Raw genomic sequence first — 26,295 nt, forward strand, 5'->3', positions numbered from 1 at the left:
CGATTAGGTATGGCATGTGGATGACTGGATCCAGAAAGCTTGTATGAGATAGCTGGGTGCCTTGTAGAAACGAGCAGGCCCCCGATGATCCTGAGATCCCCATCGTCATCATGGGAGAGACCGGAGATCTGGAGGGACGTGGTCCACGATGTAGTTGCTATACCGCCTGAACTATGAAAAACCTGATGCTATGCACGGGAGGAAATGCAACACATGCCGTACCTAATCGTCGTCGCTGGAGGCCGGACGCCCGACTCGGCCGCCCGGTGCAACCACATATGCTCAAGCTTGTTCATCTACACAGCTTTATTGATAGTAGCAGCACATACCTTAATCTAATTATATTAGCGGTAAAAGTAAAACCACGGAATTCTTAAGCAGCAATGCTTGAGCTGACCACTTGTTCTAGGGCTGATTTGGGAGTTAATGCGTGAGTTTCAGTTAATAGTTCCTAGTAGCAATAGAATCACCGTGTTCTCACATGGAAGAAGATGCTTCATGTTTGAAAATTACTCCCAACTAAACACCAAAGTTCATACAGAAATACCAATCAATCTCATCCCCCACCCAAGTAGTAAACAGGAAAGATTAGTAACTGGAAATAAAATGACGGTTTATAGACAAGAAAATGAAGATACAGTTGAGTAAATTACGCAACTTTTTATCTAACCAGATGTACAAATAACTTGGTAAGCATTTTCCTTTCACCGTCCAGATAAGGGGTTTAATTCTGACGGCCCGCCGGTATAACCAGACATGAAGGAGCTCTCCTCCTCAGAAATCGTCAATTGGAACTGCTTTCGAATTTCGGCATCCATAGAGTCTACACGCCGAGATGAAGCAGAAACAGACTGCTTTTCGCTTGAAACTGCCGGCAACCACACTTTCAGCCTTGAAACGACCTCCGTCATGGTTGGCCTGTCAATGGCTGCGTTTTCGACGCAGTTCATTCCAAGGTCCACTACACTCTGCATGGAACTAGCGTCGTACAGACCCAATAGTCTCTTATCTATGATATCATGAATACTGCCTTTGGAAATCTTTTGGCGTACCCAATTTGGTAGGTGGAAGGTATGAGGGGGCTCTATCACTACCGGGGGCTGGCCAGTGATGACCTCCAAGAGCGCGATGCCGAAGCTATATACATCTGTCTTGACTGTGAGTTGGAAAGTTGCATGGTACTCAGGGTCGAGGTAGCCAAGAGTGCCAGCAGCAACAGTAGATATGTGCGTGTGAGCATCATTAAAAGCCCTTGAAAGCCCAAAATCAGATATTATCCCCACTAGATTCTTGTCCAGAAGGATGTTGGGGGTCTTCACATCTCTATGAACTATTGATGGGGTGCATGATTCATGTAGATACTCCAGTCCTGTAGTTTATTGAAACTTATACTTTGTCAGAGCACACACTTGCATATATGTGAACTCAAGGTAAATATGTAATTTAAATGTGGACCTTGTGCAGAATCAAGTGCAATATGAAGTCGTTGTTCCCAGTTCAAGCTATAGTCGTCTCCTGCATCAAGACATACCAGATTAATGTAAGTGCCTTCATATATATGCATGGTATTTGTGAGTTGTGATCATCATGTCATGATTATGACTTGGGAATGTAACTGTGGTCTCCTCTATTTGTTAGACACATATCTATTACCATGTCATGATTATGACTTAAAAATGTGCATCCCCAAGAATGCACCTATTGTGGCCTAGACTTAGTTCTTACTCTTTTATCTATACAGAGTAAACTAGGTCCACTATCTCAAATGCATTTACTAGCAGCAACAGCAAAAAAAAATCCATGCAGGCAACCAATCATACCTTTAACAAGGAATCCAGTTTTTAAAAGAATATACAGTTTGCAGTAGGAGTCAAAAGCCAGACTAGTTTAGTTTCACTTTTATACTTATGAGTTATGATTCAGTCCTGCAGATTTTTATATTGCGCTATGAAGTATTATATATTGATAAAAGTGTAGGTGATTTCCAAGGGTTAATAAGAGCTATTGGCGTCTAGGTCTCCTTTTAATTGTTGGTTTTGCAGGAATTAAAACCCTTATTTGGTCATCTTCCATTTTAGATTGTACTTTTTGTTGATTTGATTGAGGATTACACTTCAATTAGCTAAAGTACAAAAGGTCTCTACGAAAATTGAAATACAACTTAGCAAGCATAACAAAGAGAAAATTGGATTGGTTAATTGTACTAAGTCAAACATGCTTTATAAAAACTTTGAGAAAAGGCTAAAAATTAAGAGATAAACCTCCTCTGATAAGCTGTTGAAGATTTCCTCTGGACATGAAGTCATAAACGAGTGCGAGGCATTTCTTGTTTTGGCAATATCCTTTCAAAGCCACAAGATTCTTGTGATGAACTTTGGACAACGTTTGTACCTGGGGCAACACATGTAATTACCGAACATTACCAGAGCTGAAACCAATTGTATTTATTGAATATGGACTTGTTTAAAGGGTTTATATGACTTTCATGCTTATGGTTTACTTTGTATTGAAGACTGAAATGATTCGGCCTAGTTGGTTTCGTGTTATACCTCTGGGAGGAAGTCTTTTGACTCTGCTATTGATGTCTCCATAAGCACCTTAACAGCTACTTCGTCACCATTTTCTAGTGTGCCATAATAAACAATACCGAAACCACCTTTTCCAACAATTGTTTTGAATTCATCTGTTATGAGCTTCAGCTCTGCATAGGTGAACCTTCTGATGTCAATATGTAGGGGGGTTTCTTCTTCATACATAGCATAGTCCTCACTGTCTCCTGATTTCCCTGCAGAATCAAGAAGTTATATTTTACTTAAAACTTTAGGTATTAAGCTTCCATACACACACTTTCATTGATGACAGAATTTTGGAGCTTGGGATTTTGTGTTACCTTTCCAGCATAACGTCCAGAGAATGCACATCACTGCTAGGAGGGATATCAGTACTACAGGAACTATCACTGCGATGAGCAAGATTTGTATGCTCTTCTTCTTATTATTATTATTTGAGCAGTACGTATCTTTGAATTTTGAGCATATGGGATTGCCTTCTAATCTAGTAACACAATTACACAACATAGCTATAGATTAGCTCAAATATCTTAGCTGCAGCCGCTTCTATAAAACTATGATTATAAGTTTATAGCATACCTCCATTTTGTAACACAGCTAACCTGCTAAGAGCTAAGAGATCTTCTACAAATCTCTACCTCTAAAGTAAGAAACTGCATGATTACGTGTGTACTCCCTCCGTTCCTATTTAATTGACGTGGGGGGAGAAGGCTAATGAACATTTTCACGTCAATTAAATCCGGACAGAGGTAGTAGTTACTAATAGGCCGGTCCCATCCTCTCATGTTTAAAAAAACTCAAGCTACCGATTGGAACATTCGAGTTGGGATGATTCACGAGAAGAGCAGGAGCTTCTGCAAGATGGGGAATCGAGTCAGGCGACGTGATTGCCTTCAGGAACAACAGCGACTTCAACTGGTTCTGGGTCATAACAAAATTCGCGGCGAGCAGCCGGGATGAGTGAACCGGCGGTGCGGCGAGACATTGCGCGCGTGCAGACCTGGGATGCAATAGCAAGGTTGTACACGTATGCATGTATGTTTGCAATCAACAAGCTAGCAGCTGGATGGATTCACGGTCTAATTTGGGAATAGATTAGGCGTACTGGTTTGGACTGAGGATATGACTATTCTACTCTTAGAAAACAAAAATGTACAAAATCCGAATATCTTTAATTCATTTCTGCATTGTTGTTTTTTATTTAACATGTCCTGATTGTGCTCTTTTTAGTGTGTAATATCAAGGTAGTGTATATGTTACGTCTAAATATTACTTTAAGATTTTTTAATTTTGAGGATCACAAGTTAAGAAAAGACGACAAATCAAAAGAAATCAAAACACATAGGCCTCGACGCCATTTTGTCAACATTTCCTACACACCTATTGTTGGAGGGTTAAAATCTAAGATATAGAAACTCCGTGACACCTCATGTGAATTGAGTTAGGCAAGTCAACCAACTTTGAGCCAAAGTTTGAGTAGTGTCAAGGTTTTTTAACAGAAAGCCGATTTTTTAAACTTTTGATATTTTTTAATAAGCGACCTTTGTTCTGTGACACCAAATGTAGATCGATGTTGCAAACCTTTGTTCTGTGATCGTTGAGTAGTTACTATATGTTGGTACATATATCTGAGAGCATGTTTGGATCCATCAATGCAACTGCAAAAGTGTGGTATGATATATACTTGATTGGCACTCAAATTGACCGCCAAAGGTTAGGGCATCTCCAGCGGCGCGACGCATTTTAGCGTCCGGAAATATCCGCACGCGTCCGTTTGCGTCGGCCGAAATGGTTAAAATCGACCGTGCGTCCGTTTGCGTCGGGGGTGGCTCCAGCGGCATGACGCATTTTTTTGGCCGAATCATTTTTTTAACATGAAAAAATAATTTGCATAGTTGAAAACATGAAAATAAACCCTAAACGGGTGCGCCTACTGCTGCTTGTCGTCGCTGTCGAGCACGATAAGCTCCGGTACCATCCACGACCACTTGGAAACCGGGGGAGCGTCCGCCGGGCGCGCCGGCGGTGCTGGAGGTGGAGGCGCCCAGGGCTGGCTGTTGCGCCCAGGGCTGTGGCTGCGGTGGAGGCGCCCAGGGCTGTGGCTGTGGCGGCGGTGGAGGCGCCCAGGGATGCGGCTGTGGCGGCGGTGGAGGCGCCCAGGGATGCGGCTGTGGAGGAGGAGCCCAGGGGTTGTACGGCGGCGGTTGTGGCGCGGCCGAGTCCTGGAGCACCAGTCGAAGGGCTTCATCCTCCGACAGGCCCGGTGGCGTAGCGGTGCAGCGGCGGCTGCACAAGTGGGCCGTTCTCGGAGACGAGGACGCCGAGCTTCGCCATCTCGCCGTCCGTCATGTTCTCGGAGAACTCAAATTTGCGGCCCTCCGCCATGGCCTGCTGCCATTCGTGGAAGACGACCGCGACGTAGTCTTCGATGTCGTCCTTGACCTCCTCGTTATGGTACGCCATCGCCTCGATGTAGTCATCGCCGTCGTCGTCGTAGTCGTCGTCGTTGTTGTACTGCGCACGCGTCGATGTCTGGTCACGACGCGTCGGCGCCTGCTGTCTTCGTGGACGAGTCGGTGGTGGACGGTCGAAGGGAAAATCCCTGTCGCCCATGAAGCCCGCCCTCCTCCTCGGATCCCTCTCGGTCGAGAGATAGGTACGCCAACTTTCAGAGTCGATGGCGTACGCCGGATCGGCGCGGAGGTCCAGCGGCAGGTACCGCCTCCTTCGCCGGATCTCCACGGTCCGATCTGGCTTGCGCAGGGATGGGAGGGACAGGCACCCGGCGGCAGCTGAGCCGCCAGCCGCCAGGCAATTGCACGCCCGAACAGGCCTCACACGGCACCCATTTCCCGTGCATCAGCCTCCCCAGCATGACGGGCAGCGGCACCCTCTGCGTCCGCTCCCCCTTCTTGGTGCTGCTGCCGGATGCCTCAAAGTCGTTCTTCTTCCCCATGGCGCTGCGGCGGTGGTGGTGCGAGTGGAGGTGTGGGCGAAGGAGGAACGGGGCCGGTGGCCTTTTAAGACCGGTCGCGCGCGGGGTACGATGCCATTGAAGGCAGCGCAGAAGCCTAGCCGCCGCCCGCCAGTGCGCGCGCAGAACAGGTAGCCGCGCCATTGATGGCGAATGCTGCGGCGCAGACGCGGAAGCGCTGACCGCGAAGCGATGGATGCCGAAGCGATGCCCTCGATGTAGGCTCGCTACCAGACGGACCTGATGGAGACGCGAGCGGATACTTTGCGCGTCCGCAGAGACGCAAACCTACCGCAAATATGCGTCGGGTTTGCGTCTCTGCAGACGGTCCGGTCACTAGTGGAAAACAGGCCTTTTGATCCGGGTGGTTAGGGCCTTTTGTCGCGGGCGGCCAGCCGCGACAAGCAAGGCGCGATAAAAGGGAGGCCTTTTATCCCGGGTCACTTACGACCCGCGACATAAGGTCCACCACGTGGCAGCCGCCCGGCGCGCAGGGCACGAGCCCTTTTGTCGCGGGCGGTATTACCACCCGCGACAAAAGGCCCTCTACGTGGCGCGCGCACAACGCTTCGCTTTAGGGTTTGAGGGGTGCAGCACCCCTCCCCCCCGCCACCGACCGCCTGTTATATCATTTTCTTCGTTCGAAAATAAAAGTTGCATATATTTGTACGCTACTAGAAATTGTACACGTTCATTCAATATATATATATATATAGATCGATCAAACAAATGTTGGATGCAAAAGTCGATTCCTCTTTACATGTAGCCCTTACATATATATATACATTTAGCTCACGATCGACAAGCGGTACTAACGACCGTCTATTTGGAGGTAGAGCATCTATTTGGACTAAACAAGCCTTTGTTGTTTAGTACATCTTTAATCAAAAGTCCCGCCAGTTCCTCCGCGATTCCTAGTGCGTGTTCCTTTGGTTGGAGTCTGTCCCGCATGAACTCGACCTATATACGAAAATGAGATGAGTATGACTATATCGGTCTTGATAACGAAATATTGATGATAATAAATAAAGTTGTGAACTTACGTTGAATTTATTATTGTTCTGCTTCTCGATGGTTAACATGCGAATGGACTCGCAAACGTAGTATCCACATAGATTCGTCCCTTGTGGCTGCTGGGGGCACGGTACAGGAGTAAATGTTAGCTTCTCCGCCCGGGTTTCGTTCTTACGATGTCTCTTGAAAGCGGTCCAAGCCCTGCCGTGCAAAAGAATGATTGAATGAGTGGATAATTAATTGATATCTCACGAATGATAAAGCGCGGCGATGAAGGAAATTACACTTGGAGCAACTTCGCAAGTCCCGGAACCCGTCCACGCCTCTACTCGGTGGGTCTTTTACCTCAACTAGTCCCTTATCAGAGTTGAATGTCTAGTAGAATCCAGTGGAAGCTGCACATGTTATGCATATACGTCAGGAATTACACTTAACATCGAGTAAGAAAAATTGAATGTGCATAAAGATCATTAAGACTCTCACTCGTAGTTGTAAGGAAACAATATTGAATCACAGAAATATTGCTCCCCCAAAAACCTTAGTAGGTTTCCCCCGTTTCTTGGGCATTAAACTTTACCGTTTGAGCATGTACTTTATCCGGGTCAATAAACCCAATATTGATAATATTATTACTTTTGCATTCACTGATCTTCGACTCGCATAAGAGAACACATAAGATATAATGAGTATATATATGCAATGAAAACGAACATGAACTGAATGAAAATGAACTTATATGTAGTTAACAACTTACAAGCAATAGCAACTCATGAGAGATTTGTCGAGGGCATCTAGATTGAATAACTGCCAGAGTTCATTCATCTCAATATGGATCTCCTCCTTTCGGTAGTAATATTCCCATGGTATACTCGCCACGATGAACCTTATGTTCTCCTTGCATGCATCAAGGTACCACTGATGCAAATTCCGCATATGTGTTGGCAGTTTAAGCAGCTGCTCCGTGCTGACCAAGTCGGCCCCGTAGACAAATTTAGGAGCTATATCAGCAGTGGGTACTGCAGCATCCGCTGCATACATCAATTCCTCCACGGTAACGTCACAGTGCAGCCGCTAGCTTTGCAGCTTCTTCCATATTGAAACCACCATGTTCCTGGTACAGCTTGGAAACATTAAGCACTTTGAGTGGTGGGATCGATTGTTTGGGCTGAGCACCGAGGAGGGGAACTTCCTTTCTCTTTTTGCCTTTTGTCGTTTGCTTGGCCTTGAGGGGTGCACTTGTTGAAGTTGACTTATTCTCAGTTGCACTTCTAGCTGATGATTTGCTCGTGCCAGCAATGTCCTTCTCCTTAGCCTTTTCAGCATTCTTTGTGTCAATTACCTTCGCAAGAGTGCGTGTATAGTCATCCTTCTTCTCGTGTAAGTCATACTGCGATGGTGTGTTCAGAAAACTAGTAGCATATGCTATTTGCTTCTCCGTGTATGGCTCGGCGCTGGAGGTTTTGGCTTATGAAAAAAATCATAATTGATTTTCTTAACAATGGCATCATTTTCCTCCGGGTACGATCGTAAGGACGGGGGGAGGAACCTTTGGTACTTTTGGGAGGGGCGACCTCTTGGGGACAGGACTCTTGAAACGCTTCCGGCTGGGTGCATTCCGAGTCTTTTTGGGCGGAGGCGGCGGCGCTGGAGATGGAGATGGACTACCGATGTCGTGGTCGACGTCGTACCCACGGGGTGATGGTGGCGACATGTGATCGGTAGGAGGAGGTGATGGTGGCCTGCGATCACCCGGAGGAGGTGATGGTGACCTGCTCGGGACGACCGGTACTAGGTGCTACCCAGCCCGGCAGCTTGATATTCTTCTTTTCCCGGAGAATGATTTCTCCCAAGCACCTCTCCGAGTGTAAGCCCCCCATCACCTCCAGGGATATCGAGCTCCAATGTCCCCCACGACGGGACAAGCTGAATCCACCCCGACACGAGCATATCCAGCTGGAATCGGATTGCCATGCCATGTTGCCGGCTCACCTTCAGGTCCAAATGCCGGTAAGACATAGCCGACCGCCACCTTAACGAAACCTTCCCGAACACCTCATGGAGATCACAAGGTGTTTGCTCCTTGATTCCATCGAAGGGGTCGCCAGGACCGGCATCTATCATCATCCGTGTAGGAGGGGCCTCCGAGTCGGCCACGCTCGCTCGTCTCGTCGCTGAGATATTTCAGCGGTATTATCCGGCGGGCGCTGTCCTTTTAGTTCATTTATCTCCCGCTGCTCGCCGCTCGAAGCTCCCGCCGCTCGCTGGTCAAGTCGGCGTTGGAACTCGGCCATCCGGTCATTCTCGCACCTCCAGCTGGCGTTGTTTAGCTCTCGCTCGGCTTCTATAAGTCTCCGCGTCGGCCGGAAACCCAAGCGACCACGGAACACTAGGGCCGAAGCCTCTTGTTCGTCCTCCCTTCTCAGGATTACCGAGGACAAGCGTCAACAAGTCTTTCTCTCTATCGGGAGCAAACTTTAGTTTTCCCGCCTTTATATCTGTCGTCACTTCAATCCATTTTTGCCTGGGTACCCTAACCCCGGTGTCACTTTCAACAATGTTCCCTGTCTTCATGTCATACTCACGGCCCATGCGCGAGGAACCAATTTCGAGCCCTTGTGTCCCATCCTTCTCGCGTGGGTTCTGGAGTGATCCCGTTCAGCTCCATCTCGGCCTCTTGTGCATCCCACTTAGGCATGGCTCTTCCGTAGCCCCCTCGCCCCGTATGATGGTGATACTTCTTCTCGCTTGCATTCTTCTTGTTTTTCGCCGACGAGTTCACAGCCTCCTCCGATTCTTTGTACCTCACAAATTCTTCCCGGTTATGCTCTCGCTTCGCTAGGTAGTTCTCGAATAATGGAGGCTTCTTGTCTTTCTTATAATTTTTCCATAACCGGTTCTTATACGCCCGGAAAAGTTCCCCCATCTTCTTAAGAGCCCATTTCTTCACTAGCTCTCGCTGCTTAGCATTCTCAGACTCCGATCCCAAATCCGGCAAAGTGAAATGTGCCATCAGGTCTCCGAAAAGTGTGTCTTTGTACCTATCGGCAACCTGATTTTCGGACACATTCTTCGTCTTGTTCCATTCTCCGACGGTGGATCGGGACACGATCTCTAACCACAACTCCGCACTGATTTTTGAACTTCACTCCGACATTCTCGGGTACCACCGGTTGGCCTTCCGGTGATATAGCTTCAATTGTGAAGTGGTCTTTCTTGGTCAACTTCTTTGCCGGGCCTCGTTTCTCTATCTTATCTTCGGAGGCCTAAGAGAATACATATAGAATTGCATTAATGCCTCTATACTAATGCCTCAATACATATGTACATATAGAATTCCATTAATACCTCGTCATGATCGGAGCCGTCAGCTTCTCCGTCACCGGAGCCGTCGTCGGCTTCTCCGTGACCGGAGCCGTCGGCTTCTCCATGACCGGAGCCGCGGGCTTCTCCATCACCGGAGTCGGCTCGGTCGGCTTACGTACCATCGCGGATTATGTCCGCGAATATGTCTTCCTCGTTCCAAGTCCCGTTCGAATTGATCCATTGTTTCGCAAAAGAATTAAATCGATAAGTACATGTTCAAACACAAACCAAACCCTAACCCTAATCAAACACAAACCAAACCCTAACCCTAATCAAACACAAACCAAACCCTAACCTTAATCGCTGACACGTGTTTGCGAGAGGGAGAGGGTGTCGGCGACGCGTGTTTGCGAGAGGCTCGGGTGTTCGCGAGAGGTAGAGGAGAGGGAGAGAGAGGGAGTTGCAGCGTCGAGTGATCGCGAGAGGGAGAGGGAGCACGGGACGAGGGCGATTACGCGAGAGGGAGAGGAGAGGGCCGGTGTCGGCGTCGGGGGTGTTCGCGAGAGGTAGAGGAGAGGGAGAGAGAGGGGAGTTGCGGCGTCGAGTGATCGCGAGAGGGAGAGGGAGCACGGGACGAGCGCGAGAGGGAGGGAGAGGAGAGGGTGTCGGCGTCGGGGGTGTTCGCGAGAGGGAGTCGTCCACTATGGCTAAATACATATAACTAAATACACTAAATAACTAACTAAATACACTAAATAACTAACTAAAGAGGGTTGCTCCGGTGCTCCCCCTAAACTAAGTTGAGGGGGCATATTTGTTTTTCTTTGTGTTGGGTCCATCGAAACCCATATCGAGCCCATGTATATATACCCACCTATATTGATACGGCACGTCGCGTAAGGAAAAAACTAAAACAACTAAAACCTAAAAACTATTAAACTAACTACTAATTATTACATAAAAACTAAAAGAACTAAAACAAGTAAAACCTAAAAACTATTAAACTAACTATTAAACTAACTACTAATTATTACATAAAAACTAAAACTAAAACAATTACAAAAATTTATAAACTAAAACAAAATTATAGTAATTAAAAAAAGAAAAAAAAGTGCCCCGAGAGGCGGCGGCCAGGGCGCTACCTCTCTGTAGGGGCGACCGACGGCGAGGCGAGGTGGCGGCGGCGGCCCGAGGGCGATGCGAGGCGGCGGCGGCGGCGGCCGAGGGCGAGGCGAGGCGCGGCGGCCGAGGGCGAGGCGAGGCGCGGCGGCGGCCAAGGGCGCGGCGGTGGCAGAGGAGGACGTCGAGGGCGCGGCGGCAGAGGAGGACGTCGAGGAGGACGTCGAGGGCGCGGCGGCGCGTCGGCGTTGGCGGCGGCGGCCGAGGGCGAGGCGCGGCGCGGCGGCGGCCAAGGGCGCGGCGGTGGCAGAGGAGGACGTCGAGGGCGCGGCGGCAGAGGAGGACGTCGAGGAGGACGTCGAGGGCGCGGCGGCGCGTCGGCGTTGGCGGCGGCGGCGGCGCTCCAAATTTCGGCAGCCTGGCGGCAAGGGTGTAGCTAGGGTTGGCCTCCAGTTGCGGGTTGTGGCTTCGCCCGCGACGCGCGGAGGTTTTTATACCTCCACCCCTTTTGTCGCGGGTGGTGGCTCAACCCGCGACAAAAGGCCCCCCTTTAATCGCGGGTTGAGCTACCACCCGCGACAAAAGGGGGGGTCTTTTGTCGCGGGTTGAGCCACCGCCCGCGACTAAAGGCCCTTTGGCCGATCCGTGGCACTCCGCATCCAACGGCTCCGGCCGTTTGAATCCAACGGCCCGGAGCAGTTGGACACGGATCAGCTCGTTATTTTTTCTTTTTTCTTTTTTCCTTTTTTGTTTTTTCTTATTTCAATAACTTTTAAATGGTAAATCAAATAGAAAAGTGTTATATATGAAAATTTGTCGAAAAATACAATGAACATGAATATGACATCCATATAACTAGTTGCATCTTCCACGCGTCGCCGCCTCTTCCACGTGTCGCCGCCTCTTCCACGCGCCTCGCTCCGTCGCTGCCGGCGTGCGACGTGTGTAGCCGTGGCTTACACGTGCCTCGCCACGTGTCGCCGCTGCTTCCACGTGCCTCGCCCCGTCGTCGCTGCCCGCGTGCGACGTGTGTACCCGTAGCTTACACGTGCCTCGCCACATGCCGCCGCCGGCGTGCGACGTGTAGCCACCGCTGACACGTGCCTCACCCCGCCGACGCCGGCGTGCGACGTGTAGCCACCGCCGACACGTGCCATGCCCCGCGGGCACTATATAGAGCGACGAGTGCGGGCGCAACCACACGTCGCCACCGCCTCCGCTCATTCATCTCCGGGATGCCTCCATGTCGTCGAGGGGCGTCCGGTTTCCGTGGCGTTCGAGTGCATCCGAGCGGTAGGTTCACCGCCGAGATACGCGCCGGTGGCTTCCGCCTCACCCTCGGCACGTACAACACGCCGGAAGAGGCGGCGCGCGCTTACGACGCGGCGGCGTGGCGCTTTCGGCGGCCAGGGCACGACATGAACTTCCCGGATGTTGAATCGCTAGAGGAGGCGGAGTTCCTCGCGCCACCGCCGTGCCTCGTCACCGACGAGGACCGTCGCCGGCATCGCCGGGTGCAGCGCAGGATCGCCATCGCCGAGCGCGACGAGCGGTTGATGCGCCGGTGGAGGGCGCGGTCCCCCGACGCGTTCTTTGCTAACCTTAGGGCACAACGCAGGTCCAACAGGCGGCACCGTCGGGCCGTCGCCGCCTTCGAGCTCGAGAACTCGAATACAACTTGGACCGAAAACGACCCTCGGTGGGATGACCTTTGGACGGAGACAACCTCCGACGACGAGTAGAGACTAGACTAGTAATTTATCTATTTTATTGTAATTTCAATAAAGTCGTTGTCGGTTCTATTAGTTTAAATTTAGTTTATAAAGTCGTTGTCGGTTGTTTTTGTTCAATAAAGTGGTTGACACGAAATTTATTACGATTGAACTGAAATTAAAGTACAGAGCTCAACTGAAAAATAAGATACATGGCCAGATTCGAATGTTGGAGCCATTCAATCATAGTCGTGCCTAGTCCTATACACGTCGCCACTGTAGTCATCAAAGTCGCCGACATCATCGTCGCTAGCATCGGGGTCGCGGTTGTCGAACCTCGGCGGATGACCACGCGTGGGCTGGGATTGAGGGTAGCGCAGGCGGGGGCCACGATAGGCCAGGACGCTCTGGAGAGTCCGGCCGCGCCACCACATCCGACGGCCGGCCTCGTTGAAGTTCGAAGGAGGAGGGCCGTCCTCCTCGTACTCGGCAACCGCCCTCTCACGCCGATTGATGAAGAAGCTGTCCCAAGTCGGGCCGTAGTCGGGATGCCACCGGGGATTCCTCCGCTGCTCGGGCGTGAGCTCGAAATAGTAGTGGTTCGTGATGGCCATCTCGCGTGGCACACCTACAGGGATAGGAGGGACCGGTACGCCTCCGACGCTCAAGCAACCAGCCGGTCGGGACGCGGTAGCCGGGCGGGCAGGGGTAGTTCGAGGCGCAAAGCGCCTCCGCCTCCCGGGGTGTTAGACATACGATGGAAGCCATGGGAGAGAGTGATGAGGTTTGCAGATATGAGAGTCCAAGCCTACATATATATAGTGGAAAAATGGCGGGAATGCGGGAAGAAAATAGGCGGGAACGAAGTGGCGCGCGAAACTTTCATCCCGGGTGGAGGCTCAAACCGCGACAAAAGACCGGGGAGGCTTATCTAGGAGGGCCTTTTGTCACGGTTGGTGGCTGCAACCGCGACTAAAGATGTCGGCAGGATAATAAGGATGTGTCGGTAACCTTTTGTCACGGTTGGTGGCTGCAACCGCGACTAAAGGCTGTCGGCAGGATAAGGACGCGTGGGTGGACGCACCTGCTCGATGAGATAAAGCATGTAGCGCACGACGGTCCGTCGAAGGAATAAGACAAAGTACAAGCGGTGCCGTGCCTATAAAAGGAGCATCGATACGCCTTGCCAAGCAGATCAACAAGCCAAGCACGGTTTAATCTTCATTATTACATAAATGTAGAGATTGTCTTGGGAACTATATATGAAGAATACATTATTACATCGCCATCTAGTGTTGTGATCTTCTACGCCGTAGCCATGGAGAATCTTCATCATTTAGCAAGATGCTTGGGTCAATTTTCACCGTGAAGGGCGGAATTTCTTTAAACTTATTATAATCTTCTCGACATGTCCGTCTTGTCATCCACTCCCACGATGTTTCTTTTCCCCGAAAGAACTATGTGGCGCTTTGGCTCCTCGATTGATGTATTCTTTTGTTGATTTCTTTTTCTTGATTTGCTAGACATGTCCTTCACGTAGAAAACTTGAGCCACCTCGCTGGCTAGGACAAAAGGCTCGTCCGGGTACGCAAGATTGTTGGGATCCACTGTTATCATACCGTACTTATCGTCAACATGTATAGCGCTGAGCTTCACCCATTTGCACCGAAACAAAGGGACCTTAAAAGTGGGACCATAGTCAAGTTCCCATATCTCCTCTATGTATCCATAATATGTGGTGGTCTGCCCATTCTCGTCTGTTGCATCGAAGCGGACACCGCTGTTTTGGTTGGTGCTCTTTTTATCTTGGTCGATCGTGTAAAATGTATTCCCATTTATCTCGTACCCTTGGAATGTACATATGTTTGAAGATGGTAACTCTGGCCAACAAGTACAGCTGCTCCACCGCAGATGGGTCATTAATGAGATGTCTTTGCAACCAACCGCCGAAGGTATTCATGTGTTGACGTGTAATCAAGGACTCGGGCTGGCCCGGGTTTATTTCTCGTAAAACATTCTTATGTTTCTCGATGTACGGAGCCACCAAGCTGGAATTGTATAGAACCGTGTAGTGCGCTTGATTGAAAGAAATCTTGTCCCTCCACACCGTTGTTTTCCTTCCTAGTGTGCCTTTTCCAGTCAGCCTCCCCTCATACCGAGATTCAGGAACACCAATCGGCTTAAGGTCGGGAAGAAAGTCAACACAAAACTCAATGACCTCCTCGGTTCCGTAGCCCTTTGAGATACTTCCTTCCGGCCTAGCTCGGTTATGAACATATTTCTTTAAGACTCCCATGAACCTCTCGAAGGGGAACATATTGTGTAGAAATACAGGACCGAGAATTCTAATCTCTTCAACTAGGTGAACGAGGAGGTGCGTCATAATATTGAAGAAGGATGGTGGGAACAACAACTCGAAGCCGACAAGACATTGGACCACATCTTCCCGTAATCCCGACAAAGTTTCGGATCCATTACCTTCTGAGAAATTGCGTTCAGGAATGCACATATCTTCACAATGGCTAGTCGAACATTTTCCGGTAGAAGTCCCCTCAATGCAATCGGAAGCAATTGTGTCATAAGCACGTGACAGTCATGGGACTTCGGGTTCTGGAATTTTTTCTCCTTCATATTTACTATCCCCTTTATATTCGACGAGAAACCAGACGGAACCTTGATACTCGAATAGGGCTTCAAAAAAGATCTCCTTCTCTTGTTTGGTAAGAGCATAGGCTGGCAGGCCCTACAAACCGCCCCGGATGATTGCCGTTTCGTCCTTTATGAAGTTCCTGGTCCTCCCGTGCTTCGTTGTATCTTTTGTCTTTCCATACACGCCCAGAAAACCTAGAATATTCACACAAAGATTCTTGGTCAGGTGCATCACGTCGATTGCAGAGCGGACTTCCAGGACTTTCCAATATTCTAGCTCCCAGAAAATAGATTTCTTCTTCCACATGGGCGCGTGTCCGTCATCGTCTTTCGGAACAGTGTCGACCGCCTGGACCCTTTCCAAAGATAACATTTAAATCCTTGACCATGTCAAATATATCAAGCACCACTACGGGGGACAGGCTTCGGACGGCGGTCCGCCTCGCCATCGAAATGCTTGCCTTTTTTCCTTAAGGGATGCTTGCGCGGAAGGAAACGACGATTGAACGGGTACACAACTTTTCTCGCTTTTTCCCAAATATTTACTTTCGAGTCTCATCTAAACAGTGTGTGCATGCATTGTATCCTTTGTTCGTCCGTCCCGAAATGTTACCGAGAGCAGGCCAATCATTGATGGTTACGAATAGCAACGCTCGTAGGTCAAATTCTTGCTCCGTGTGCTCATCCCACACACGTACACCTGGTTTGGCCCACAACTCCAAAAGTTCATCGACTAATGGTCTTAGGTACACATCAATGTCGTTGCCCGGTTGCTTTGGGCCTTGGATAAGCACCGGCATCATAATGAACTTCCGCTTCATGCACAACCAAGGAGGAAGGTTGTAGATACATAGAGTCACGGGCCGAGTGCTTGTGGACTGCAGCTCTGCTCCCCAAAAGGATTCATGCCATCCGTACTTAGACCAAAGTATAAGTTCCTTGCCTCACCCGCAAAATCCGGAAACTCTCTCCCGATGTTTCTCCACCGCCGACCATCAGCGGGGTGCCTCAACATCGCGTCTTTCTTACGTTCTTCCATGTGCCATCGCAACAACTTGGCATGCTCTTTGTTTCTGAACAAACGTTTCAACCGTGGTATTATTGGAGCATACCACATCACCTTCGCAGAAACCCTCTTCCCGGGTGGCTCGCCCTCAACATCACCAGGGTCATCTTTTCTGATCTTATACCGCAATGCACCACATATCGGACATTTATTCAAATTCTCGTACTTCTCACCGCGGTAGAGGATACGACTCATTAATGCATGCATGTATCTTCCGCACATCTAATCCTAGAGGGCAGACAAGCTTCTTTGCTTCATATGTACTCGACGGGCAATTCATTATTCCTTGGAAACAGCTTCTTTAATATTATCATCAATTTCTCAAATCCCGAGTCAGTCACACCGACCTCTCGCCTTCCATTTCAGCAATTCCAATATGCTACCCAGCTTTCTATGCCCATCTTCACAACCCGGGTACAACAATTTGTGGTGGTCCTCTAACATCTTGTCAAACTGCAACCTCTCCTTATCCGTGCCACGCGTCTCTTCTTGCATCGAAATGGCCCGACGAAGATCATCATCAACGGGATCATCCGATGCCTGTTCTTCACCTCCTTCTTCTTCATTGTCGTCCATTGCGGTATCAAAGCATTCAGAGAACATAGATCGGTACTGGTCATCATTATCTTCTTCCTCATCGCCGTCTTCCATCATAACCCCTTCTTCTCCGTGCTTGGTCCAAACATTATAGCTGGACATGAATCCAAACCGAAGCAGGTGGCTCTTAATGTCTCTTGAGCAAGAGTAATCCTTCTCGTTCTTACATTTTAGACATGGACAGCACATAAAACCTTGCTTCGACTTGTTGGCCTCGGCCACAAGCAGGAAAGAATTCACGCCCTCTGCGAAAGCGGGGGCACATCGGTTACCGTACATCCATGGATGACTCATTCGCATCATAAGTACAATTATATATGTATCAGATGCAATCACCTTGCTAAAATTAGTATTGTACGGACTGTGCATATATATATAGTCGAGAAAATAGTTGCTAACCTTTTAGGATCAAAAAAAGGAGAAATCTTATCAAATAAAACCAAGTGGCATCCCTCTCACAAGCATTCCATCAAACACCTCTTGTGCACATGTAGAAAAAATGAGCTAGCATACACCTCCACCTTCACCACCAAGGAAAAAATGAGGTGGGGGGGTGGCTGGCTGCTTCTATATATATATAGGGGGGGACATTTTGTCGCGGGCCGTATTACGACCCGCGACAAAAGGGTGGCCACGTCGCTCCTAACCCTTTTGTCGCGGGTCGTAGTACGGCCCGCGACAAAAGGCCGCGACAAAAGCCTCCGCGCGCTCCACATGGTTTCGGGGCGACGTGGCCAGGCCATTTGTCGCGGGTGCAGGCGCGCCCGCGACAAAAGGCTCCCACGGAAGCCCTGTTTTCCACTAGTGGGTCACTTTGCGTCGCGCCGTTGGAGGTGGTGCCAGACTCATTTTCGGCCGCTGGAGATGCCCTTAGTGGCGTCCAGCAAGAGATTATGTGCACGACAACTCGTGCTCATGTTGCATGGTGTCATAGAAGTGTGGGTTGCCGTAAGTAGAAAGTACAACTTGCGTAGCTAGTTTGGCAAGGCATGGCTAGGGACTAAATGTGTTTTAAATTTTAATCAATAATTTACACTATTATTTCCAACGATTGTTGTTAAACTTCCAGTTATTTCTATGAGTGTTTCAGCCTATTCCCTTTTGGCGTAGTTGTTAGTCTGATAAAAAAATTGAAGTATATTGAGCGAGGTACTATGGAGAAGAGCATGCCAAACCTTAAATCAAGCAAACCAGCCCGAACTCTTTGAAGAATAGAATCAGGGATTGGCCCATCTAGCTGGTTATTGGACAAGTTGCTGAAAAATAATAGTTAAAGTCATTCATTTAATAATTATATCACCAACCAAAGATGTAATCAGACTTACAGAATTTTGAGTGAGTTAAGTTGATAGTCTGGAATAGCTCCCGTCAGGTTGTTGTGTGATAAATCCCTATATATGTTTTGTGCTTAGGGTCAAAAATAGATGTCAACAATATCTCATTCAATGTCTAGTGTTATGTGGTGGGCACCGACCACTTACACGTTTTCCAGGGATACCATGTTCATGAATGATATGGCTAACACACCTTTCAGCCCGCTGGAAGACAGGTTTCTATTAAAAAAAACTCATGTCATTAGGAAGTACTATTAATTTAGTGAACTCATAGAGCTTACATATATTTTCACATGTAAATACTTTTTAAGAGGTTAAGATTTACACTAGATTACATGGATTTTTTTAACTAAATTATCTTTGTTGTCAAGATCTTACCCAACACGTGACTGAGTGTGTCTATATTCTTATACTTATTCTGAAGTTACAGAAGAATCAAGGGCATATCATGAACAACATTTACACTAAAAGGGAACTTTTGCAGAGCTTTAACTTCTTGGGGTTGATTCAATGGAACTTCAAATGTTAAAAGTAAATAAAATGTTTAGATTTCAAATGTACATGGTACGAGTCCTTATTATGTTCTTACAGCGTGACAATCCTCGGATTCGGGAGGCTCTTAGAGTAGTCGCAAGTCAAACCTTCCCATATATAGTTTCTTGGGGAGCATGGATCTCCATTCCAGCCTATTCGTCCCAAATTGTATTGCACCTTGATCTCTTTCATCTTATTGACTACAACAGTAGAAAACAACATAAAATGTGAATGGCATGAAGAAGCTGCTGTATAATTTGCTGGCTAGCTTATAGTATGTATTAAAAATATGTAAATATTAGCTTAAGAAGTTGCACTCTCATTCTATATATACAAGTATATTACATTATCATATATGTGATTGAAGTGTGCTAATTCATGTACGTACTTTACTACAGCAGTAAAAGACAAGGGAAACAAGTATGGACGGCATAAAATAGCTGTATAAGATTATTTATGAAGAAATTATTATCTAATCATATATCTGATTAAATTGTACCAATTCATTTATCAACTATGGTCCTCCCATGGCACACGGCCATTAGTTGCCTTTAGAAGATGGTTTGCTTTGCAGTCGAGTGTGCAACTAAATCAGCTGGTTGATAAACTTGATCCTATTACTTTAGTGAAGACCGTGACAGTTTCATTACCATTGCCAACTACATGATGATCATGTTAATTTTCTACATACATGACAAATGTATAAAACACGACCAGTATGTACACCAATCTTACCATCATCGGAGTCAGTGGTGCGATTCTCCATCCGAACAAGCGAGTACACCTCGAACGCGTTGATGCTGGGTGGAAGACTCGAGTTGGTTGTCTTGTTCGATCAATAAGAAGTTCGCAGAGGCGTTTTGCAGGAACTGCCCGGCCTGGTACATTTCCATCGGGTATTTCGACGGGGTGTAGTCTGGGAACAGCATATCTCCGTCGCTGTAGATGTTAAACGTCCTGTTCAGCTTGCTCTCGCTGATCTCGGCGAAGTGAAAGATTGGGAGAAGTTGTAGGCTCCTGGCGTCTAGATTCGGACCCTGTCCCACATTAATGCTTACTAGATGACCTGTTGCGCTATCGCGCAAATGACATAATCAAATCAGAATTTAAACCATAAATTTTAGTTTATTTTTATATTAAAAATTACCACGTAATATCATCATAAAACTTTACGGCAGCAATATCAGATTGCAATGAACCAAGTAATAGAGATGTCTTAGATTTAGTAGTAAGCCACATAATAAAACAATTTTAGGTAATCAGCTTCATCTTCTGCCAGTGCGCGACATCATCACCACCCTGGCAATAGAAGTAGTAAATATTTTGAAGGTACATTGATGTCATGAATAGAAGTAGTAATTATTTACATGAATGGCAATGAAATATTCAGAAATAATACAGTTTTGTAAGCAGCAACAAAACTATATTGCAAGTAAAGCAACAATACAATATTGCAAGTAAAGTGACAATAATGTCATCATAAAACTCTATGGCAACGGTGCCAGATTACAATGAACCATGCAATATAGATGTCTTAGATTTAGTAGTAAGGTACACACTAAAACAATTTCAAGTAATCGGCAGCCGCTTCATCTTCTGCCAATCTGTCTAGAGAGCGAGATCATCACCACCCTGCCAATAGAAATTCAGAATATATCATAATTGCAAAACAACATCAGAAGTGTCCATCCAGTTCAGCAACAAATAAAGATGTTTTCAGTGCCTGGGATCTTTATTTTCTTGTACTCAAAACAGCAACATGATTATACCTCATATTGCAAGCGAATAAAAGGCGACAATTGTTGTATCATGCTATATAAGGAGAAACAACTCAAGAGGGATTTGCCTGAATTATATCTACCACATATTGCATACGACGGCTATTTAATATACCAGACTTTCCTATCTGCCACGAATCAAAAGCTCCTTGCCACTTCAAACTACATCCAGGGAAGTGAAGAGCATATAATCATCCTGAAAAAAGTACACTACTACTATTTAAGAAAAACTTGCCAGAGCAGCCTGGGCAGCCGCTCGGTGTCACTGGGAGTTAGATCCACCCATGCTTGTACTCACAAAAAACCCACTAAATAGTTTGACCATTAAAATTGTTTTAAGAGCTTGACAAAAAAATTGAACACACACATTTTGCTAAAAAAAATGAACTGCAGAAGCAATACCAGTATTTATGTCCATAATGGCAACCAGATCGCCTACTTACTAATATTACATTGGAGTGTGAATTTTCATATGCTAAAAAGTATGTGAATAAGGACATGATCAATGAATCAATGGTGCAAAGTAATGCAAAAATATTAGAAATGCTTTAAAGCAACAAATTTTCCCATTTACAAATGTGTTAATACAGAATACTCCTGTAACCCATACCGACAGCGCACGATTAACTCTTACTCTGAATGCTAGTACCCTAAACATGAGTGTAACTTGCTAATTATTATTATTATATACAAAATGTAATAACAGTTACACGAACTTAATCTATGCCAGTACATTGCAAGAAATCTATCATCACATATGAGCCAAATACATTGCCAGTACAGAAAATCAATGGCAACATGTAGATATGCTCAAAATTCAAAGAGCAAACTTCTAATACACCGATTAGCATTTCCCTAATTTTCATGCCTTAACATTAATCTATACCTGCCTACCCTCATATGAAAACTTCAGAACACTGAAAATATGATCAATCCATATGCATGGAGAACCTCACAGTCAGAAAACAACATTGCTTTCATAAAAAGGAAACAATACAATATGTTTCTTAACAACATGGGCCATGAAAAATCATTAACATGTGTAACATTTGATTCAGAATCACAGAATGTAAAAACTTAAGGAAAATAAAAACTTGGTCAAACTCCCTTCTCTAAATGAACCATTTTAGCTACGGCAGTGCACAACGAGAGAGAGAGAGAGAGAGAGAGAGAGAGAGAGAGAGAGAGAGAGAGAGAGAGAGAGAGAGAGAGAGAGAGAGAGAGAGAGAGAGAGAGAGAGAGAGAGAGAGAGAGAGAGAGAGAGGGAGGGGATCGACATGCTTGACCTGGTCGTCGCCTGTGGACGGCGCTACATCGCTGACTGGCATCGTTCGCCACAACATCACCACGCCTCCTTCCTCTCTTCCATGACCTGCTCCGTTGTTGATTCGCGACGCTCAGATGAATATATCAATGGCAACAAAGTTCACTTAGCATGACTATGCTTACCAGTCTTTGAAGCAAAAACAGAGCACCAGATACACTACAAGAAATCTGCCATAAGTTGACGAAATAAAGGTGTCACTGAAACGTCACTAATGGCTACTTGTGACGTTATTGTGACAACTTTCAAAACGTCGAAAGCTGGGAGTCAGCAATGAGTGCTTAAGACGTTCCACTTGAAAACGTCGTAGACCTTTGTGACGTTTTAAAATGTCACCGATCGCATGACGTTCCCAAAACGTCATGGGCACTCGCCCCGAGTCCAGCGTGGCAATCCGACGTGGCAAAATTGTGACGAATTAGAAACGTCGTTATTTGAATTCAGCCCGGTCCATTCAGCTCCTTATGTGGGCTGAGCCCATTAGTTCCGATTATTTTTTCGGCTTTGTTGGGCCTTGGCCCGTAACTGGCCCAATTACCTCGGCCTTTTTAGCTTTTTTTTTTTCAACGGCCTTTTTAGCTGCTGTACTTACTGGGCCTGGGCCAATTTCCATTGGGCCGTGGCCTTTTTAGGACCCATTACAGTTTTGGGCCGTGGCCTTTTTAGGACCCATTACAGTTTTGGGCCGTGGCCTTTTTAGGACCCATTACAGTTTTGGGCCTTGGCCTTTTTAGGGTCCAATATGGTTTTGGGCCTTGGCCTTTTAGGGTCCATTAAGATTTTGGGCCTAGGCCTTTATAGGGTCCACAAAGGTTTTGGGCCACAGCCTTTTTGGGGTCCATAAAGATATTGGGCCTTGGCCTTTTTGGGTCCATAAAAGTTATGGGCTTTGGCCTTTTTACGGTCCCGCAAGTTTTTTGGGCTTCGGCCTTTTTGGCCTTTTCAACTCCCATTTTTCGAAAATACAATTAATTATTTGTTGGGCTCTAGCCTTTTAAGAGCCCATATATTTCTAGGCTACTTTGGGCCTTGGCCTTTTAAGAGCCCACAATAGCCCAACAGTGCATATATTAAATTAGGAAATTCAACAGCAAAATATAAAAGACAACATTTCAAATCTGCAAATTTCACAGCAGAGTGACAGCAGCAAAATGACCAGGTTCACAGATTCACCAACATGCCAAGAAAGTTCACAGATTCACAGTAAGAAGTTCACAGATATGACCAAGTTATTGTCACGCTGCCAGGATATGACCAAGTTCCATGGCGGGACACAAAAAAGGGATACGACCAGCAGCAGGAGCTAATTCGCGGATGCTCCGAAGATGGACATCATGTGAGCAAGCCTCCTATCACTTTCCTCGGTCCGCTTGAGGAGCTCCATGTAGTCCTTGTCACGCCGAGCTTGTGCGGCTTCATTTGCCGCTTGCTTCTCCTTCCGGGCAGCGGCTTCTTCCATGATGGCAGCAAACCGCTCGCTTCATCCGTTCAGCTTCCTCCCGGGACCTCTTCAGCTCGTGCTTCCGGGTCATGAACATGCGCCGATACAGGCAGCTGCGGTGGGCTTGTTGAGCTTGACGAGTGGAACTGGGCTGAAGTCCAAGCATTCTTCGGGAAAGTGTCTGTGCTTGGCTTCCTTGCTAAGAACCTTTGCAACAACGAGCGACTGCAGACCTTGGCGGTGCACCTTCGCGGCACAGGAATAGCCATCTCAGCTTCCATATCAGCACTGGAGATCCATTTCCAAAAGATTCATCAATTCAGGAAACGCGCAGGTCCAAGAATGGTTCACAAAAGTGAAATGAACAAGTCACTTACTATTGCGGCTAGAGCTTCCTCGGAGAAACCATCCTTCTTGCCGTGATGGGTCGCCTTAAAGATGTCGATCGCATCTAGCTCTTCACCTCTGCGCTCCTCCTCTCGGAAATGATGTTCACCAAGAATCGGAACATAAGCTTGTGGAGACAAGAGTAAGATGCAAAGGAAATTCCGTAAGAGTGTTCTTACAGCTTGCATACGGATGAGCAAGCATAGCTACGAGAGCCGCTCTTTGGCCAAATTTGACCGCAGAGACGACTGTCCTTGTTCTTGGTACATGTGTTCTCGCAGAAGGGCACAATCATGATATTCAAGCAATGTGCACACTATAACGATGAGCATCATGTCTACCATGCAAGCACTAATGACTGCAACTGAAGCAAAGAACATACCCCGTGTCTTGGGGTTACCCACAGAGCAGTTAGAGCTTCCCATTCTTCATCTGAGACATCCTTAACAGGGGACTTGATGCTGACTTCATTTGCTGGTACTTTGTCGAAGTAGTCCCTTTTCAGGATGTAGCGCCTGTTCTTCGACACTTTCCGCAGTACGTCATAGCAAGCCTTCTGGATGTCTTCCGACTCTGTGTCCATGTTGAAATTTGCCTACAAAGCAAACAAGGGCAAGGACGAGGTTAGTTATCATGAACTATGAACAATCAAGCAAGCACTCCTATCATCTAACAAATGAACCGGTGATGAAGAAGATTACCCCCATCTTTCCAACGAAGTCGGCCAACAAATTCTCATCCCTCTTGTACAACTTGAAATGCGGAAGGAGCGGCATCTGGCCTCTTGCAAGCATTCCACCCTCCGATGCAAACTTGGCAGCAGGCAAAGGCTTCTCAGGACGTTTCAGCCCTGGAGGAATCTCAATGGTAAGCTTGACTCCCATCCCCTTGCAAATCCGCTCCAGCTCCGGTGCCCTTCCTTTTACGGCCACCGCGCAGCGTGGTTCCACCGAATAGCATACATACAAAGATCATGTCGAAAGCAAGCACCCACAACCAAAAGAGTTTATAAAGATAAACAAAAAAGGCAGTAGATAGTGTGGACAAGCTGTCCAACAAAAACTTGCCTTCATCATCCTCGGGATCAAGAAAACCATCGGAATCAAAGTGCCGATGGACCATGACATCGATGCAGTAGGACCTCGTGTCCCCGCGAACGAGTGCTTGCTTCATCGATCCTTTCATCAATCCGCGGTGAGCTTCGCGATTGTTGCGGGGCGGAGTATCTTCATTGTTCGTTGCGTACGCTTCACTTGATGTCCTCCTCGGTGACTCTTTTGGAAGGAACTTCAAGCAACAGGTTCCGGATGCCTCTTTCCCCCTCCCGGAGCATCAGCAAACACTCTAACAGGAGGCATTGAACTTTGTTCCTTTTGCAACCTCTTACTCCTCCTCCCCGGGCTTGTCTTTCTAACGTAAGCCTTTTTCTTTCTACTCTTGGGATCCTTCAATGCCTCGCAAAAATAGCAAAACAAAATGGCATTACATCACAAAGTTATAGCAAAACGAAATAAGAAAACAGATACAAATAATGCCGCGCTCCAAAGATGATAAGCGTAATGCACCTTCTCAATGTGTTCCCCTATACTCCCTTCAACCTCCCCATCCTCCTGGTCAACCAATTGGTCATTGCTCGGATGATAATCTGAGCTCTCGCCTTGTGTTATGGCAGATGACTCATCATTTGAAAGTGTGGAACGACCTCCACCTCGACCACCATGTGACTTCCTAAAAATTGACACTACAGCGGGGAGACCCATGGATTGTAAGACACGGTTGTTCCGCATCATTGTCCTTGCCCTGTCCTTCTCTATCTCGGTGAGGGGCGCTTCTTTACATGTATGAGAAAATATGTAACCATTAGATTGATGGTTGAAATGCATAGAAGCAAGCCAACTCGAACAACTAAGGTAAATTGTTTAATCATAGCAATTTTCAACTTTTAGTTTCATTTAATCCTAGGGTACGTAAATATTCAGTACAGCAGCCAAAAAACCCCAAGACCCGATTAAAAGCATCAATTAGACACAATGATGTTAGGATGAAGCCGCATACCAGCTACCTGCTTCTTCCCGCCTTTGCCATGCCTGATGTTGATGGGTTGGATATGTGCTGGCACGAAAAGAATAACAATTAGTGACAGCAGATACAACATATGGATGCAATTAAAGAACCAAGCAACATAGGTTCATGTGGATCAACAATCACCTGGTTCACCTTGCTCCTTGAAGTAGGTCAGACCTTGATAGTATTACCTAAGAAGATAACAGGTTATAATCATTAGACATATCCCTTAATACAACAATAGACATGTACACATAAAAAGCTGTAGGCATGTACAGATAATCAGGCTCCCAAACTTTGTTTGGGAGAAGTTTCATCAACACAGGATAAAAGGGCAATATAAATGTTCATCGACGAAATATAAAAGGGCATGCCTTGGTAAAGATCTCGTACCAAGCAAGATCCGCGAAGCAGGTAATCATATTATGT

The 26,295-nt window shown here is 46.9% G+C and overlaps 1 pseudogene; it reads right to left on the minus strand.

The window, feature by feature from the left end:
• Positions 1-677: 677 nt before the first annotated feature.
• Positions 678-26,295, minus strand: part of LOC124666254 — a 41,350-nt pseudogene continuing 15,732 nt past the window's right edge.

Source organism: Lolium rigidum, chromosome 6 (genome assembly GCF_022539505.1).
Source record: "Lolium rigidum isolate FL_2022 chromosome 6, APGP_CSIRO_Lrig_0.1, whole genome shotgun sequence".
Classification (NCBI taxonomy): domain Eukaryota; kingdom Viridiplantae; phylum Streptophyta; class Magnoliopsida; order Poales; family Poaceae; genus Lolium; species Lolium rigidum.